Source organism: Catharus ustulatus, chromosome 13 (genome assembly GCF_009819885.2).
Source record: "Catharus ustulatus isolate bCatUst1 chromosome 13, bCatUst1.pri.v2, whole genome shotgun sequence".
Lineage (NCBI taxonomy): Eukaryota > Metazoa > Chordata > Aves > Passeriformes > Turdidae > Catharus > Catharus ustulatus.
Genome location: NC_046233.1, coordinates 13,698,031 through 13,715,851, shown reverse-complemented (window position 1 = coordinate 13,715,851; position 17,821 = coordinate 13,698,031). Strand labels below are relative to the sequence as shown.

At 39.7% G+C, this 17,821-nt stretch overlaps 1 protein-coding gene across 11 annotated transcripts in view; it reads right to left on the bottom strand.

Annotated features, from left to right (window-relative positions):
* Positions 1-3,957: 3,957 nt before the first annotated feature.
* The window catches only part of ERC2 (ELKS/RAB6-interacting/CAST family member 2), a 413,636-nt gene continuing 399,772 nt past the window's right edge, over positions 3,958-17,821 (bottom strand). For all 11 annotated transcript variants that reach the window (XR_004419294.2, XR_004419295.2, XR_004419300.2 and 8 more), the window contains one exon: positions 3,958-6,946. The gene's annotated coding sequence lies outside the window, so the exon portion shown is untranslated. The remainder of the gene's footprint in view (positions 6,947-17,821) is intronic.

The window sequence follows — 17,821 nt, the reverse complement described above, 5'->3', positions numbered from 1 at the left end:
GAGACTGGTTGTTTAACTTCAGAGAGAACAACTCTGACACGGTGAATGGCACCAGAATTGGAACAAATCCTCTAGAAACTGGCTACATGGACAGTCCTGGCAGTTAATAATTATGGTGGGGGGTTTTGCCTCTTCTTTCTCCTGTAGTAACCCCAGCTGCAAGATTGCTCAGAATTTAATTTGTTTTAGAAAACAGACATCTTAAAAAAAAAGCATTTTACTCCTCCAGGCAATAGCAGACTTACCTTTAGCAATAGCAAAGTAACCAATGGACTGAATGATATTTATTAAACTGTAACAAATTCAGTGAGATAAGTGATCATAATGTAAAGACACCACAATGAAAGGTTGTGTTAAGAGTTGGTAGGAGTTGAGTGCTGGCCTAAGTAAGTCAGGACAACTATAGAAAAAATACACTGTAAATGAACTTCAGTAATGAGATCTAAGATCTATTTTCTTATCACAAAGCATTCAAAAAAACAGGCAGCTTGTTCATCTGACTTACATTTAGCTGGAATTTTGATAGATACAAGAAACAGTTTGGCCCCATGCTCCTGTAAATGTACACATTTGCTTCAGAAAGAAGAAAGTGGGTTACAATCAGAATTTAATTGTAATCAATGGTTTTTCATTTCACTTCAGTGGAGTTTGGATTAGCCCCTTAATGCACACGCTTATCATGACTGCCAACAGCCCTGCCTTCACACATTTGGCTGATCTAAGCCTGGAGAAGGTGCAGAGGGCAGCAGAGCTGTACAAGGAATAGGCCTGGTCTGTAATGGCTGCATTTTTGTGACCCTTTGTGCATTGTAATAAGGATCTTTTTATTAAAACAAAACAAAACTTCAAGAGCTTGGGGGCAGATCTGTGTTCTCTTTTGGCCTTTGTTAACCTCTAACCAAAATCTGGCCATTTAAAAAAAAATGTACTTCAGCTGTTTTTCTTTATTTTTGGAAGTTTAAAATGAAATATAAAGCCCATAATAAAATGCATATGAGGACACGAATCAATAGACATGAGAACTATGTTAAGAACTATGCAACCATCGAGGTCCTCATTAACAAGGGTGTTCTACTCGTGAGATTCAGAAAATGTTCTTATTCACTTGTATGCATGTTGTTGTTTGCCTCATTATTTATTTCTATGGTAACCAAAACAGTAAAGGCAGCAATATTAGACAAAATAATCAAGAAGAAAAAAACTACCTCATTGCAAAAGGAGACAACTGAGAGCCAAAACAGAGGTGTTTAGATGATGGTGTAATTTGCTATAATAACTGTTTAACCACATATTTGGCAAGCCCTGGATAATTCACTTATGAGTAATGCATTTGTCCAAATTACATTCAAATAAAAAGTAGTTACCATGCTCCATTATCATGTGTTCTGCACAGATATTTCCTCCCATCGATTTTCCCACGGCAAGAAGGCTTCTCCCTGAACCAGGTTAGCTGGGGACTGCTGCTGATTTCTCTTGTGCAGCCTCTGAGAAGCTGGTTAGGTGCTCTGGAGCCACATATCATCAGCCCATTGCTATCTGGAGCTATCAAACTTCCTTGTGCAGCCTCCCACTCGCCTCTTCCCTGTGTGCTCCATCTGGAGGGAGCTTGGCTGCTCTCCTCCAGCCCCAGCTCCCCGAGTGCACGGCAGCTGCAGCTGCCAGAACATCTGCTGTCTCCTGGCCTTGCTGGGGTGAGCACCAAAAGCACAACCTTCTGAAAGCTGGACACTCGCCTCCATCTGAGACTGGGTGAGTTCAAAGCTCTTCTCTTTGTCCTGAGACTTGCAGCTTGCTGGGAATAGACAACTGTCTGCAACACAAATTCAAGTGCACGTTTCAAAGGGATACAGTGCATTGTCTTTAGGATGCACTGGCATCGTGCCTGCTTTTCCCCTGCATCTGTGGAGATTTGGGGTTAGGGCAGTCTCATCCTGAAGAAAGAGTAATTTTCAAGAGCAAAGACTGGAAGGAATGCAAACCCAAACAAAATTAGCCCTTGATTCTGCAACTGCATCATCAAGGGTGGGCACCAGTGCCTCCAGCCTCATACAGAACTGAAACAATGTGCCCTGGGCTATTCGTGATGCAGGCAGAGGTTGCCTCTTGTTTGAAAAGGTGCATTTGAAAAAGAGTTATCTTGTTTGGAAAGTTATGAGCATGAAATAACATCACTGTAATCTCACAGGAGGAAAATCTGCACAGCAGCCCTTCATCAGCAGTACTTTTCATCTGTGGGTCAAATCATGCCCTGGCTATGTGCAGAGCTCCCACTGACTTCATAATGGGAAATGTATTACTTATTTAGAGCTGACTTGGCTTTATTTAGAGTGATTTAATACTTTGGTTATTAAAAGTTTTGTGGTTTGGAGAAGAAATATCAACAGGTGACACGCACCCTTCTTCACCGCTCTGTTCTGTACTTCCTGACAGGTTTCTGCATGGGGCAGGACCCAGTGTGTGCTGGTTAGTGAGGCTCTTCCAGGAACAAATGCTGGACCTTGAGCACAATGTGAACAGCCTGGGATGCAGGAGGAGTTCAGCTTTATCCAACTGTGCTGGCATGGAGCTGTTTGGGACTCTCAGAACGTGTCTTAACTGATGTGTTGGCTTGAAATGCAAGCTGACACAGCTTCATCCCCTGAGCATCCCCCTCTGCTCAAACCTTGAACTACTCTGGCTCAAGTTTGGAGTGAACAAACAGCCTCTCTGAGGAGGAAACCTCAAGCTCAGAAGAGCTTGATCCTTAACCAAGCTCTCTCAGAGCTGGAGGAGCTCTTGACTGCATGAACTCAAACTTCAACATTAGTGGAGATGTTCCTGCACCCAGAGTTGCCCTCTGGGGAGCTCCCCACCTCTGCAGCAGCCACAGACACAAACAGGCTAGTCCTGCCCTTCCCCTGGGGCCCTCACAGCTGCTTTTTACAGAGGAAAGATACTTGTTGAAAATAGGCATTAAGGGCTTTGACAGTTTCCCCAAATCCGCTGTGGTCCTCTCCAGCTCCTGTAAGTCACGTTGGCACGCAGTCCCTGTCCCCAGGTGGGGAAGCAGGAGCTGCCTTTAAAGCAGGAAGTGATCAATACTGAAAACAGAATCAAAAATGTGTCTCCAGTGGGATGGGCAGCCCCCTGATACAGACACCAACAGGACACAGAACAAGCTGCTCCAAATGATTGTGCAGGTCTGGAAAGAAGACAAGCTACAGCTATTCAATTTGTACCATGGCAGCTCAAAGCTAAGGAGGCATAAGTGGAATACACAATAAATGTATATTTAGCTGTAGTTTAAAATGAAACTTAATATCCTATGTTAGTGCATAGTACTCTCTTACGAAGAAAACGAATTTATAGGTAAAGAAACAGAGCTTAAAACGAAGAGACTGTGTGGTTTTAAACAAGCTAAGTAAAATGCATACTTACTTACCTTTTATTCTCCTGCTGCATGTGCCCTGAGCTGGTCCAGGGAGTTCTATGAGGTAAGAAATTCCTGGTCAACAAAAGTTCCTTTTCTAAAAAAAGTGAACATAATGGAAACGGGGAACCACTTACCAGGCAGCTGAAAAAGGAGCTGACTGTGCAGAGAATTTCACACCTTATGGCTTTTGGTCAGTAAAGTACATAAACAAAATGTAATTTTCTATGCAATTACACAGGGTCACACAAGAATATTATGTTTTAGAAACCCACTCAAAAGCATATTGCTCTCTAAGAGCCCAATCCAGAAAATGGTTCCTCACTTCAGTAAAGTTGCCTGTAAGTATTTCTGGGAGTGGGGCCTAGGAGACATTTTCTTTTTTATGCTTTTTTAAACAGTTTATGTGATAGTAACAACAGGAAGATAAATTACTTTGAATGGTAGCAATTAGAGAAATAAGGAGTGTGATAGATTTACCATGTGGAAAACATCTCTCACACATTTTCCTACAGTCATTAAACCTGCTTTTAATGACACAACACTGATTTCAGAAAGAAAAAGTTTATTTGATGAAAATAAACAAGCTGATCAACACTAAATACTTCCCATACACATGATAACAATGTTATGAACTCTAAATACCTTGGTACTTTACACTTCTACAAGACATTAAATTACAATGACTGTCTAATACATGCCCACTGGTAATTTCTAGGAATTCCTTAGTTTCATATCAATGTCCTTAACCATATATCAATATCACAATCCAGAACATGCCACTCACTTGAAAAAATTATTACAAGAAGCACTATCAAATGAGGATCTAAGGTAAATAGGGGATACTGACCCATTGCTGCAGAACATCACATTCAAACGTCACCCTACGCACACAAAAGAAACATTGCGGATATAATTTGTGTCAACACATCTGAGGTCTTGTCATAAACACTGTTTAAAAAGTAAATTGAAACCCACTTTCAAATGAAAGTCAATGTGCAGGTACGTGCATACTGGATACACAAAATTCATTAAATACAAAATTCATACTGTACATTTAAATGAAAGAAAGACTGTGCAGTACAAGACTGATCTCACATTAAAATAATAACCATTATCTTAAATGTTAAGCAAAAGTTGGTTTGCTTCATTACACTCAGAGGGGAGGGGAAAAAAAAATCTACCAAACATTGCTCAAATAAAATATTTCCCAACATCACAGTGTTTATTGTAAACCCCGAGATTCTATTTTAGGATATGAAAAGATTTTCTCCAAACATCATAAATATCACATGAAATGAAAAGAAGAAGGAAAAAAAAAACCAACAAAACAAAGCAAGAAAGAAAAACTCAATGTTAGACAAAATTTTCCTCTTAAGGGGCTAACTTTTAAGCCCTGATAAAAGTTTAGATCAATACTCATACCAACATGAGTGGAGCAAAAATGCCCCTAAAATAATATCTGTGACAAAATTGGCACATACATATAAATATCTAACTATACAGCTTTGTATCTGTGACCCTATTTCCCCCTAGTTTAAATCCTACTTCAAGTATTCGGTTGCAGAGTTAAGGTAAAGACCTGATTGTAAGAGACACAGATTGTCCCCTACTGCGACAACAAATTTGTCATGAGAAACCAGTTTTGTTGTCTGAGTTTCCAAGTGCAACATTTGTCATATGTGCTAAATATACTCCCAAAAGCTTTGCTGTTTCAAAAACAAAGATCTAAAATGCCATTGATAGTTAAAGGACAAACTTTTTAAACATGAATGAAATTGAGATTTTCTACGCTATGCTAATTCTATACATTTTATTCTATTTACTGAGGAGAGTAACATCCAGCAGGACTCCTGCTCAGATAAATTGCTCTTTGATTGCACCGAGAATCATGGTACAAAGAAATAAAACATCATCTCTAGACAATCATTTTAAGGGGATTACTATGTATGGCTCATGTAGGATGTTTAGGGTTAATTGCACCACAGGTTCAAAAAAAAATTTTCTAAATTCAGTGCAAGACTTTAGGAGTATCCATTAATTTCTTTTTTTTTCTTTTTTTTTTTTTCTTTTTTTTTTTAACAGCAGCAAAGAAAAACTACTAAGGATTAAGGCCACCCATGCTTAAATTTATTGTTTGTCCTTTAAAAATGCAGATATTCTATTTCCACTGCCATCAGCATGGAAGCATTTCTTCCATGGACAAAAAGATACCTCAACAAAACAGCCAAACATTTGCACATGTTTGCCAGACTGACTGAAAATGTTTGTGGAGTCAGAAGGAACCTCTCTCTCCTTGAGGAGTGGTAGAGATCTGACTGTCAGTGAAGAGTCTCACTGAATGAAACAACTTCACATTTTTATTTTTCCTTGCATGTGCTTTAAATTTATTTTACTAGACACATTTTGTTGACTCAAACAGCCTTCAAGTGCTGTTTGTTCATTGGTATTTTCTTTAACATCTAAGATTCATTGGGGTCCATGTTTGGAGACTGTTTTTCAAAGTAGAGAACAATAACAAACAGTTCCACATGTACAGGAGACCTAGTGCATATACAGCAATCTTTTGTTTTGTTTTTGTTTGTTTCTTTAAGAGTCCCAGCTTTCATTGTTGAAAACATGTATGCATTTGGATGGTAAAAGGTTGATACATCCTCGTGTACATGTCCATATATACACACATATGTATTTATATACACCTCAAGCTTTTACCATCCAGGAATAGATACATCTTGTATATAATCATATATTTATGTTCAAATTAGATGTCCTATGCATTGTCAGAGACACACACCATATTTTCATAAAACTAAGCTTTGTCATCAGTTATTAGTACCAAAAATTGATTTCATTTCCAACCTGGCCCAGAGCTTAATACCAGTTATAGTATCAATATTTGGTTTTGGTTTGTTTTTAATTTATATTATTTTATCAGTAGATAAAAGAAAACAGAGGAGGGTAAAGGCTTGGTTTTATTTTTTGGAAAAGCCTGTGTCTAACTGGGGGTAAAGTTAATGCCAACACCCTTATATAGCATTTTACTAATACCTCTTTGATAATCTAGTGCAATAGAAGTGATACTTTAGAATAGACTAGGTAAAATCAGCAAATGCAGATACCACATCTAAGGGAATCTGAATTACTTATTAAAATCAATATTAATTTACCAAAAATTAGCTAAATTACCTGTTTAACTGAATTTCATGAAACAACTATATTCTGAACAGATGGTTTCTTTATAAAAACAGAGTAACTCACAAGACCCATTAAAGACAGAAATGAAGCTCTTATAATTTCTGCTTGAGTCTCCTTCATTATTTTCCAAAGTATCTAATTTCACAATAGACTACAAGAAATAATGGAGAAAATGCTAATTAATGCAGCATTTCATTAGATATCAACCTTAGCATTCATTTTCTGCATCTGTGATCTTCTCCAGGATATCATGGTCATGTTTGGAGATCCAATGCAATAGATTATCATTTTACCTTCCAGTGCTACAGTTTTTTCTTCCTTTTTCACTAGTTCCTCTGACAACTGTAACAAGGGAAAAAATATTCCAATTAACAACATGACTGAAGCGTCCAGAACATCTTAGTTAGCATCTAATCAAGATTCTCATGTATGTGAGTGGAGATAATGCTTTTCTAGGGCCTGAGGATTAAGTAAGGCATTTAAATTCAATTTGAACCCACTTACATTCATAGGGTGGCAATTAGTTTTATTGCTGATTTGTATGACACTATTCCCCCTAAATGGGAAATATTTTAAATTCCTAAGATGTCAAATTCTGTTGCACTTGTGATTCTGTAAACTGTGGGTTTTCTCATCTTGTCTGTAAGCACAGTAACTTTGAAAAGGAAATGCTCTTAATAAATTAAATATTTTTCTGTGTGGAACCAAGGGAATCATTAGTTTATTTCCACTCAGTTCCGTGGCAGGTGGGAATGTGTAATACCTCTACCAGCCTTCCAAAATTGAAGCACCGTTTTCCTGTCATATTTTAAGCACTTTAAGTTCACTTTAATTTGCAGAACAGTGGAGAAAGGTTTTATGGATACAAGAAGCTCAGATTTGCAGAAGTTAGAACACACAGCAATGTGTTAGGAGGTTTTCAGCCACACACCCACCAATCACAGGTGCTGTGCCTGGCACTGCTGAAACCCAGGGGACTGCAAGAGGGGGGTGTCAGCACAGCTCAGCCAGGGGAAGGATCCTCCTGCCTTCCACCAGCTTTGGATGAGACTGATTGTGACTACAGAGCGAGGCCTCAATGATTTTTATTGTTACTTCAGTTGTGCTGCAAGCAAACAGCACAGTATTCCTAAGCACAGAGCGGTGAATTGGACTTATTCACATTATCTGTTTATCAGATGAGTGGGAGGAATTAAATGGAATTAAATTTATAGGGCAGTTGTTCATTTATCCAGTGACTTTGTTTCTAGAAAATTTGAAATGCATTATGTATGGGATTCTCCATTATTGCCCTTCCATTTATGTAACCTCAAAAGTTTCCAAAACATCCAATTTTATGAAAAAGAATTTGTCATACAATGCTTGGCGTTTTTGATACAGCTTAAAACTGTATGTTTTCAAACAGAACTACTTAACTAAAATCCCCCTTTAAAATTTCAGAATCCAATATTTATCAGATAAATTATTCTGTGAGTAAAGTGAAACACTGTTTACAGAATAAAGTATCATATTATTTTAACCCCCTATTTTCAAGTTCACATCTTGCTAGAAAGCACACATAACAGTTTGTAGCACACAAACACAGATGAATAGTTCTACTTTTGCAGTGAGAGGTTGGTACAATTCTCCTGGTTAAAACACTTAGGGACTAATCCAAAGCCCACTGAAATGTGGAAAGGTTCCCACCGATTTTAACAAGTTTTGGATCTGGCCCTTGAACAGTCTAAAAATGACTTCTGCAGAGCTGGAAAGCCAGGGAGTTCCTAAAGTAGATCATGTTACTAGTTCTGGCACATAAAATCGCTGCAAACTTTTTATGAAAACTGTAAGTCAGCGCGCGCATTACGTTTGGTGAGCTGTGCATAGCTCCCATTCTTTGTGTGCTGAGAATTTCTTAATCATTCAAAGAGATACTGAGGCAGAGGAAGCACAGCTATAAATTAATGAGGAGAGCACATTCCAGAAACTGCAGCACAATAAAGCCTAGGTATTTTAAACTACAACGTAATCACAGCAAATCTTCAATGCAGTTGCTATTTTACAAGCTGAAGTTCCTTTGCAATGAACACTTCTGTGCTCAGAAAAAATAAGTACCCAGAATAAAGTGTCCAATCTGAGGAAGAGCAGCAAAGTACAAAATGCACGCCCTCTCCAGCCTGCTCCTCAGATTTTCATTGGGGTTTTACTACAGAATGAAAGCCCCCAAATAAACCTCACCCACTTAATCAACCCACTCATTCATCAGGAAACCATATATGTATTGGAAGTGTAACAAAAACTTGTTCACCACAGGTAGGAAATGCAAAGTATTTCTCAAGTAAGTCAAATAAATATATAAAAGGATATTGCTGTCAAAAACCAACCGAGGTTGAGTAAATTAAATTTATATTTGTTTCTTCAATGCTGTACTTGGTAAAAGTCACTGAACCTCTAAAACAGAAATAAAGATTGGTAACGTGCATTGGGCCTGAATTCAGCAGTGCTCCAGCTGAAATTAATGTCTTATGAGTTTGCCACCTCTGTCAGTCCATTAGATACCAGTCAATGAAAACAGCAGAAGGATGTGAAGATATAAAAGTGTAGTAGCCCACAAATATTTGTTCAGATTGTTTTTCCTTTGGATAAAGACACCTGCCTGATTAGTACTTTTTACCTCCAATCCTTTCCTCTCAGCAGTGATTTGCAGAAACAAGCTGGAGAGGGTGGGTAAACACAAAGGGGTTAAAGGGGAAACTGTTTAATAACAGTAGTAAAATGCAGGCTATTTTTGACATCTGGGTTAATGTCCATTATGCTCCATATGCTTTCCAAATGTTTGCAACAAGCACCCAGATACAAAAACAGATACCCATTCACATAGGCTTAAATTGCCCTCTCCTAACCTGTTACACATGGAACCTACATAAAAGGCCAACGCTGATATGGTAATTAGTGAGTAAGAAAGGGAGGGAATAGACACTTTATTGCAGGGAACTGGTATCTGACCAAATGTTAGTAGAGAAGGATATCATTAATGAAACCTGTGAGGGCTATTTCTGCTCTCTGGACCATAATGTGACATCCTTGGAAAAGCTGTCAGGATGAATTCCTCAGTTTCCTTCTCCAGACTCATTCATCATTTCTGCAGTGAGAGTACCAACAAATGATGGGAAATTATTTCATTTTCTGCAAACAAGTAACTAGACTGGGATAAGGCTATAACTCATAAAGTCTTTCTCAAGTGATGTCCTGGGATTTGCCTGTGCCTCTTGCAAAAACATAATGCAAATTATAGGAAGGAGAAAAAAAGTATTCTCAATTTTTACCGTTGTGCAAAACCATTAAAGAATGACTCTATTAACTAAGACAAAGCCCTGACACCCTAAATTCTGTCCCTGCCACCAGCCTACTGTGGGACCAAGGAAAAAGTCGTATCATTTTTCTGTGCTAAACTTGCTCTTTGCTACAGCAGGCATAACATCAGGCTCCTCACAGGAATTTGCAGGGCTTAATGTTTGTAATGTGCCTTAAGAGTCTTGGATGAGTGCTAAGTATTATTATTTTTCAGTTCCTGCATTTGATTAAAACTGAAATAACACAGTAAAAATTAAATTAATATATTAAGTTACAAGTAAAGAGCAAGCATGTGGTTTGTGGAGCTACTTGTAACACTTTTAATATGAACATGTATTACAGAGTAGGTGATTCCCAAGGTCTGTACTGACATGTACCATGTGGGCATAACTTAACAACTGAAAAACCCCCCAGAAGTTTGATCCAGCCAAAAATCTGTTCGTGGCTTCTGTGTGAGCTCAGAGCTGGGGCCAGCAGGAGCACTGTGGGCTGCCTTCCCCTGCCCCTGAAGTGCAGTTGCAAACACAATCACAGCCCAGACGTTTGCAACTCAGCACAAGCACAAAGCTGGGCAGCACAGATCTGCCGGAGTGCTCGCCCCTGCACAGGTCCTTAACCACAGGATGTGACAATGGCATGATATGTGCTGTTTGAACCTCCCTGTCATTACAGCCCCAACAATAAATACTGGTTTTGCTACTTCCTCCTGGCCTAACTCTTGAGAGAAAGAAAACCCACCTCTCACTTTCTAAAGAATACAGTAACCTGTTAAAGCCTGTTATATCGACATGGAAATCTCTTGTGAGAAGGGCCAAGAAGAAAAACAATTAAGGCACAAATTTGTATCCAACCTACGTAGAAAATTTTCAATGCTGAGATGCCAAAGACACCTAAGACACTTGTTGAGCAGAGTGAAAAGGTAAAATCTAGTTTAAATTTATAGCATTCCTTCAGTGTCCCTCTAGGAGTTTGGCTTTTTGCCAGTGTTCCTTGTTAAAAATTTGTTAAACGTGTTTGGCATTAATGCAAACACAAAGTGCTCATTTGTTACAAATTCTATTGGAATGCATTCATTTAAGGCAATGAAGTAGTTACCAGAAAAGAAAAAATGTTCATTAAGTACATTTTAAAAATACAATGATGTATGCGGTGCATAACTATGGCGCCCCAGTGGCTATATAAATATCTGACAGAATAACCACAAGTTGTGTTTGGTTTGAAATTGGAATCTCTTAAACATAACTGATAGAACAAAAACTGGTTTTGTTTGTTGTCAAAACTGATGTTAGTCCTTCTTGTTTAGATCTAGTTATAATAACCAAAGTTTTGCCGTACAATTATTTTACATCTCAAATCGATAAAGCCCATGGGTTAAAGTAATGGTCAAGGAAGTTTCTTGATCCAAAAGGTAAGTGCAGCACTGCACATTATCTGGAGAACACTGGACAGAGAAAGTAAACACCCTGCTTGGAGGAGAACAAATTTTAGTCATTCTTAAAAACTCCACTTAAGGAAATGTTACCTGGGAGATCTGCAACTATCTGACAACATTCAGGTTCACCTCAGCAAAGGGAAATAAAATTTCAGAAAATAAAGAGCTCAGTCCTAGTTTACAACATCCCAATAACAAATCCCTCTTCTATAACAATGTGAAATATCCCTGGTAATGATAACTCTTGATATTGAATAAGCAACTCTGAAGTCTATTTCTTAGATGTTAGAAAATATCTTATCTGCATTGTGAAGCTAAAACCATTTTTCTCTTTTTTTTTCCAGTGATTTATAGCTACTTAAAAAATGTTTTAAATTATAAATACATAAGTAAAACATATTCAAAAGAAAGATTGAGAAACTGTGTGATTTAATTGAATACTGAAAGGTTCACAAAAAAACCCACCAGCATAAAAAACTTATTTATAAAGACAGAATTAACTTTGCTCCAATTCTGGCAAAGAAATTATTTATCCCATTTGTTGCTATTTATGTTTTAAATTCATTACACAGTAAACTTCAGAAGGATCTGCAGCTGGTGGTAGAATCATTGCACGAATGTGATGAACTTTCCATATTGCTATAATGCCAGAATTGTTAATCTTAGTTAGGGATAAAAGCAGATACCATTGGGATGAATAAAATCAAATGGATTCAAGCCCTCTAGACAGTAAGAGTCCTTGAAACTACTGTACAATTATATCATAAAATTAGATGAAGTTTATGAACCTTGAGACTATTTGGACAAGGATGCCTTCTCTGCTGGGAATGTTTATAAATCAAAATTAGACAAGTGCTATATGAGTTAAAAGACAGCTATTTTTTTCTTAGAATCCTTTTCTTTTCATAAAACAAGTTCAGTCCGAATCAAAGCTCTTCAGAAATATGAGAAAACTCAGTACGTATGCTTCAATCTGTCACTTGGACACAGAATTAAAAAGAGGGAATGTTAAGGAGGCTCCAGAGCAGGACTTAGCAATGGGCTGAGCTGGGTGAAGCTGATGGAAGAGTTTCCATGGATTGCTCGGAGCCGCACGGGGAGCGCGCAGCGCACGGGGCTCTTTGTCAGGGCGTTTATGGCTCTCTAAAGATAGAGCACATCGAGACCATTGTCCCTTCTTGTGCTTGTTGTTATTTAAATCCAATTGACGTGGCAAGAAAAGAAGAATTCTTGCGTTTAAGTGCCACAAACAGCGACGCTCCCAAAGCCGTGGATAGAAGGGATCACTTGGCGAAATGGGAAGGTGCCTTTTCCATCCGGGCTGATGTGGAATGCTATTTATTCTCATGCGCGGGATTAATTAGGGGCCTTTTTAAAGTTTTTTTTTTCGAAGATCAAGGTTTCGCGCTCGGTGCTGCCTAATAACACGGTGTGCCTGCCCGCCACCTGGCCCGGCGCGGCTCGCCCGGCTCCGGCACCGCCTCGGGCCACGGCAAGTGCGGGCAGGAAACGCGGGGCTGAGCCGCGCTTAACCCGCGCCCTGCCGGCCTGAGCCGCGCTTAACCCGCGCCCTGCCGGCCTGAGCCGCGCTTAACCCGAGCCGCGCTTAACCCGCGCCCTGCCGGCCTGAGCCGCGCTTAACCCGCGCCCTGCCAGCCTGAGCCCTGCTTAACCCGCGCCCTGCCAGCCTGAGCCGCGCTTAACCCGCGCCCTGCCGGCCCCGAGCCCCGCTTAACCCGAGTCCTGCCGGCCCTGAGCCCCGTTTAACCCGAGCCCCGCTTAACCCGCGCCCCGCCGGCCCGCACGGAGCGGCTACCCTGCGGCCGCACATGGGGCAGACGGGTCCGAGCGCGGAGCTCCTGCAGCGCAGCGCGCCCGGAGCGCGCCCGCGGAGACACAGCGCAAACAGCGCGGATAGAGCACACACAATCCACACAGCGCGCACCGAGCGCACAGCGCGCACACCGCACAAAGCAAAGAGTGCGCACAGAGCTCACAGCGCACACAGAGAGCGCACAGAGCGCACACAGCGCCTGCTGCCTGGGAAAAGAAGTGGTTAAATAAACGCTGTGTCAAGCCCCCAATCTAATAAGTCATCTTATTAGGAAGTTGTGATGCCCTGTTTGCCCTCGCCTGTGGCTTGTCTGCTCCACTGAAAGGTCTCCTGCTGGGACCTTTGTGGCATTATACGAGGTAGAGAGGGCTGCTGCAATATATGAGCCTTGGTTTGGAGCAGCCAAAACAGCAGGAGAACTAAGCTGCAAAGAATTAAACATGTAACAACTTTGTAAAAGCACAGACAGTGATTGAGATTGGCCCTTTTGCTGTTGACACATTCTGGCCCCTGTAGGTTGTGGTCACTAAGCCCATTAGAGCTGCAGTGTGGCAACATCTAGTTCAGCAAGTTCAATGTGTTTCTGGTTTATTTCTAAATACTGGATGCAAGCTGGCAGCGATAGGAGAGTGGAATATGGCACCAGAAGTATGTCATAAACACAGTCGTCATTGTCAGGGATGTGAAATTACTTTTCAAACTATTTATTTTTGGCAGATGGAGGGTGGGTGTATTTTTGCACTTTGTTAACTGAAATTTAATTGCAACTTGCTGCATGTTTTGTTTAATTAAGAAAAAAAAAGAGACAGGAAACCTCAAGATGCTGTTTTCTCTTAAAAGAGAAAAATTTCACTGGAGACAGATATGTTTGTTACTAGAAATTCACTGCAAAATGAAACCAGGAAAAAACAAAATCTCCACTGGGTTAGGTTTGACTTATGAGCATCCACTTATTTAAATATTAACTCCCCCCTGTACTTTTTCACCCCCATTTCTTTAAGATAAAATATACATTTAATTCAGATTTTAAAAACTGGGTTGTGAAAGGGACAAGAAAGATTAATTGAATTAATGAAAGGAGGTCTTACAGACATAATGAGGGGTAGATTTAAGCTCTAAACCCTAATATGCAGAAGAGTACACCTTCCTATCTCCTTGAGTATCACACTTCTAGGGAACAGTGAAGGTTTCTATTGCACACTGATGAGGATGCTCATGGTCCCTCAGCTCTGAGGGCTCTGTTTGCCTCTCCAAGCTGTGTCATGGTCCCAGGTTTTATGAGTCCCTGCAGATTCACCTCTGCCAAGAGCTGCCAGGCTGTAGATATGGAGCAAAGGATGAGCTGGCTGAACACTTGTGCATCTGAAACATTTGTCTCTCCCTCGAGCCTGTTACGTGCTGCCTCTGCCCTCCTCCCCAGCTGAGCCAAAGCTTATGTAAGAGGTGAAATGTGCAGAGGGATAAAAACAGGTCACAGCTGAAGGAGGGGAGGGTTTGGCAATCTTTTGTTCTTTGTGTCTGCAGCACAGGCATTTCCCTGGTGCTGTCCCCTGTTTTTCCAGGGGTTTTTGCTCAGGCAGCAGAGCTGAGGTCTCCCTGAGCTCCATCCTGCTGACCCACAGAAATGACTGGCCACTCCTTTTGGAGGGATGAAAATTATGTCAGGGGCAAAGCACATTCTTTCCTTGGCCACCAGTGATGAAGGAGCATTTCTTTTCTGTTCTTAAAAGTTTGCCTGAGCCAAGCAAGGTCAGAGCTGTGGCTTTTCTCTGGACAAGGGAAATTTCTAGAATTTGTAGGAGGTGGGGTTTTTTCCTGCCATCTTTTGAGATTTGCTGATAATTTGTGACTAGAAGGAAATTCTTAAAATCTCGTACATATTTGTCTGGTTGTAGGGTGTATGATTTGGGTTTTACCTCATGCATCCTACCAGAGTCAGTCAATATTTAATAGCTAAAATTGGCTGTCTGTTGTGCTTGGAGAACTCTAGTTACTGTGGCTGCTACCACACTGTTGTTGGAAGCATATTGGTTACTAGATGTTGTACCAGAGTAAATACTAATAAATTTGGTGGTTGTGGAGAGGAAGTTTAATCCAAAAGCATCCCAGCCAGTGAGGAGGCACACAAGGGCTGTACTCCTCCTTTTGATGCACCCAAAGGCTGGATGGAGTCAGGCAGAGAGAGGTGGTGAGGGCTGAGTGCAGCTTTGAGGTGCTTTATGTGTGTGCCTATTTCTGCCTTTAGGAAAAGGGTGGATCCTTGGCCAGGGCAGAAAAGTCATCTTAGAAATGCTGGACATAGCATGGTGTCCTTCAGGCACATGACTCCAGTAAGTTATTGAAATTTTGCTGGGGTTATTTTTTCCCTTAACCAAGCAATAAAAAGAAATTTAATAAAAATGCATCTCATGGCTTTTTCCTCCCAATCACCTCAGATTTCTCATTTTCTAAAGCTGAGAATAAACTAAAGAGCTTCAGAGTATTGCTCTGTGGATCTGAATATTTGTACCAACAGCTGTATGTCCCACCTGTACTTCATAATTTACATAAACCATTAACATGCCCTTTCCTTAGTTCGTTCTGCTAGTTAATAACCCAGTACTCACCAAAAATATTCTGTCAGGTGTATCTAAATACTGATTGTAAAGGCATTGTGAGGTATGCTTATTGTATTAATAATAACAACATAAAATAAATCAATGTACCAAAGTATAGGCAGAGTTCTATTGTACACAAAAAGCCTGTTTTACAATACATGAGATACACTCTTACCTTCTTCCCCTCCAAATTATCCTAAATATATGTTTTGGATTTTACACAGCTCATGATATGAAACTGCTTATAAAAATGGTGTCTGATGCTACAGTTGCATCTTCTAATGTTAAGAAGAAAGAAATACAGCTAAGGCAAGTGTTAGTAGGTTTGGTCTGTTTGAAGACCAATGCTGGGTGCATTTAAAGCCCTTCAAGCTGCTAAAGCATTACAATGACTGTGTGTGGCACTGGGAACAGGACCATACACGCTCGACAGCTACTTACTTTTTAAATACCCATCCAAGTAACACGCAGCATTTTGAAATCTAACTTGTGTGGTCTAATTATGCAATAATTTTTATAATTTAGGCCCCAATATTATGAGCTTCTCCACAATTATGGCTCTGCCCACGCATTTCTCAGTGCATGATAGGGAAGACTTAGGGGCCAGTACTGTATAACATACAAGCATATGTTTTAATTTTTAAATTTTTACCCTATGTGAGACTTAAAAATTCACTTAATATTAAGAGAAAGCTTAAGAGTCTATCCTGAATGGACCTTGGAGGCTTTGATTTAGCTAAAGGCACACATACATAGTTCCATGCAGACTGAGGACCCACACTTATCAGCATTCCAATGATAATGAGTATTACATAAAGGGAAATGATAAAATAGCAGTAAGCAAAATTTTGCTCCCTTCCAATCTTCAAACACCACCTTTATAATCACTGTACACCCAAAAACATATATGTGGGTAAGAGTTGGAGAGATCAGAGGCTTAGACTGCAAGATTTCCAAAGATACTGAAACCATCCACACAAGTGTCAAATGGCAGGTAAACATGCACAACTAAAAACATGAACTTCTTTATGAAATCATATAAAACTACAATGGTGATATTTTCTACTTGATACTATTATATAAAAAATTGATGCATAGCAATCAAAATGTTTAGCAGGACAAGACAAGGAAATCAATGAGCAAGAATAATCACCACAATTAATTGCTAAGTACAATTTACACTGAGTAGTGCTTTTTTTCTAGTGAAGGCCTATTTCTCTGTGCCTGTTTTCTTTCTCTTCTCAGTCTCCCATTTCAGGTGTGCACAGACCTTGTCTGACTTCTCTCTCTATTCTTGTTTAAACTTTATTTCTCCCCACTTTTTAAAATTCCATTTTAAATTTCCCCTCTGTCAGGCTCTGTTGCCAACCTGTGCCCAACTCAGTGCTGAGTGGTGGCATTGGACAAGAGCTGGCAATGGTGACACCATCACCCTCTGCTTTCCCTGCATCTTGCAGCTCTGTGACAAGATAAAACATAACAGCAGTTCACAAAAAGCAGTTTTGAGGACAGTAATTTCCTAATTAGAAACAGCAAAACAAAACCCAGAAGATACTTTTGATGTGCATGCTCAAATGTTACAAACACCACTGAGGAAAAGGTAAAGCCCAGAGTTGAACTTAATTAACGGAAACAACTTGGAAAATAAAAATAATGATGGCAGTACAAACATTTTTCATCCCTCCACTAATTTTAGGGAGAGCAGCAACTAAACAGGTACTTACAAAAAAATCTTTCCCACTGAAACAACTAGAAGAAAGGCAAGATAGTTCTAGTGCTACTTTCCAGAAACTTTTTTATCAACTCTCTAATTCAAGAAGATAAAACCGTATTTGACAACATATCCTAATTTCTCATTAAATATTCTAAATGCAAACAAAATTATCTAGCCCATTTAATTCTAATTTTCTGTATTTTTCTTTTCTCACACTTGCATATCTTGCCTCATTTTCTATAGGAATTTAAAGATATAATATATAGGTCACCATTTCTAGGTACACCTCTACATTAATATTTTTACA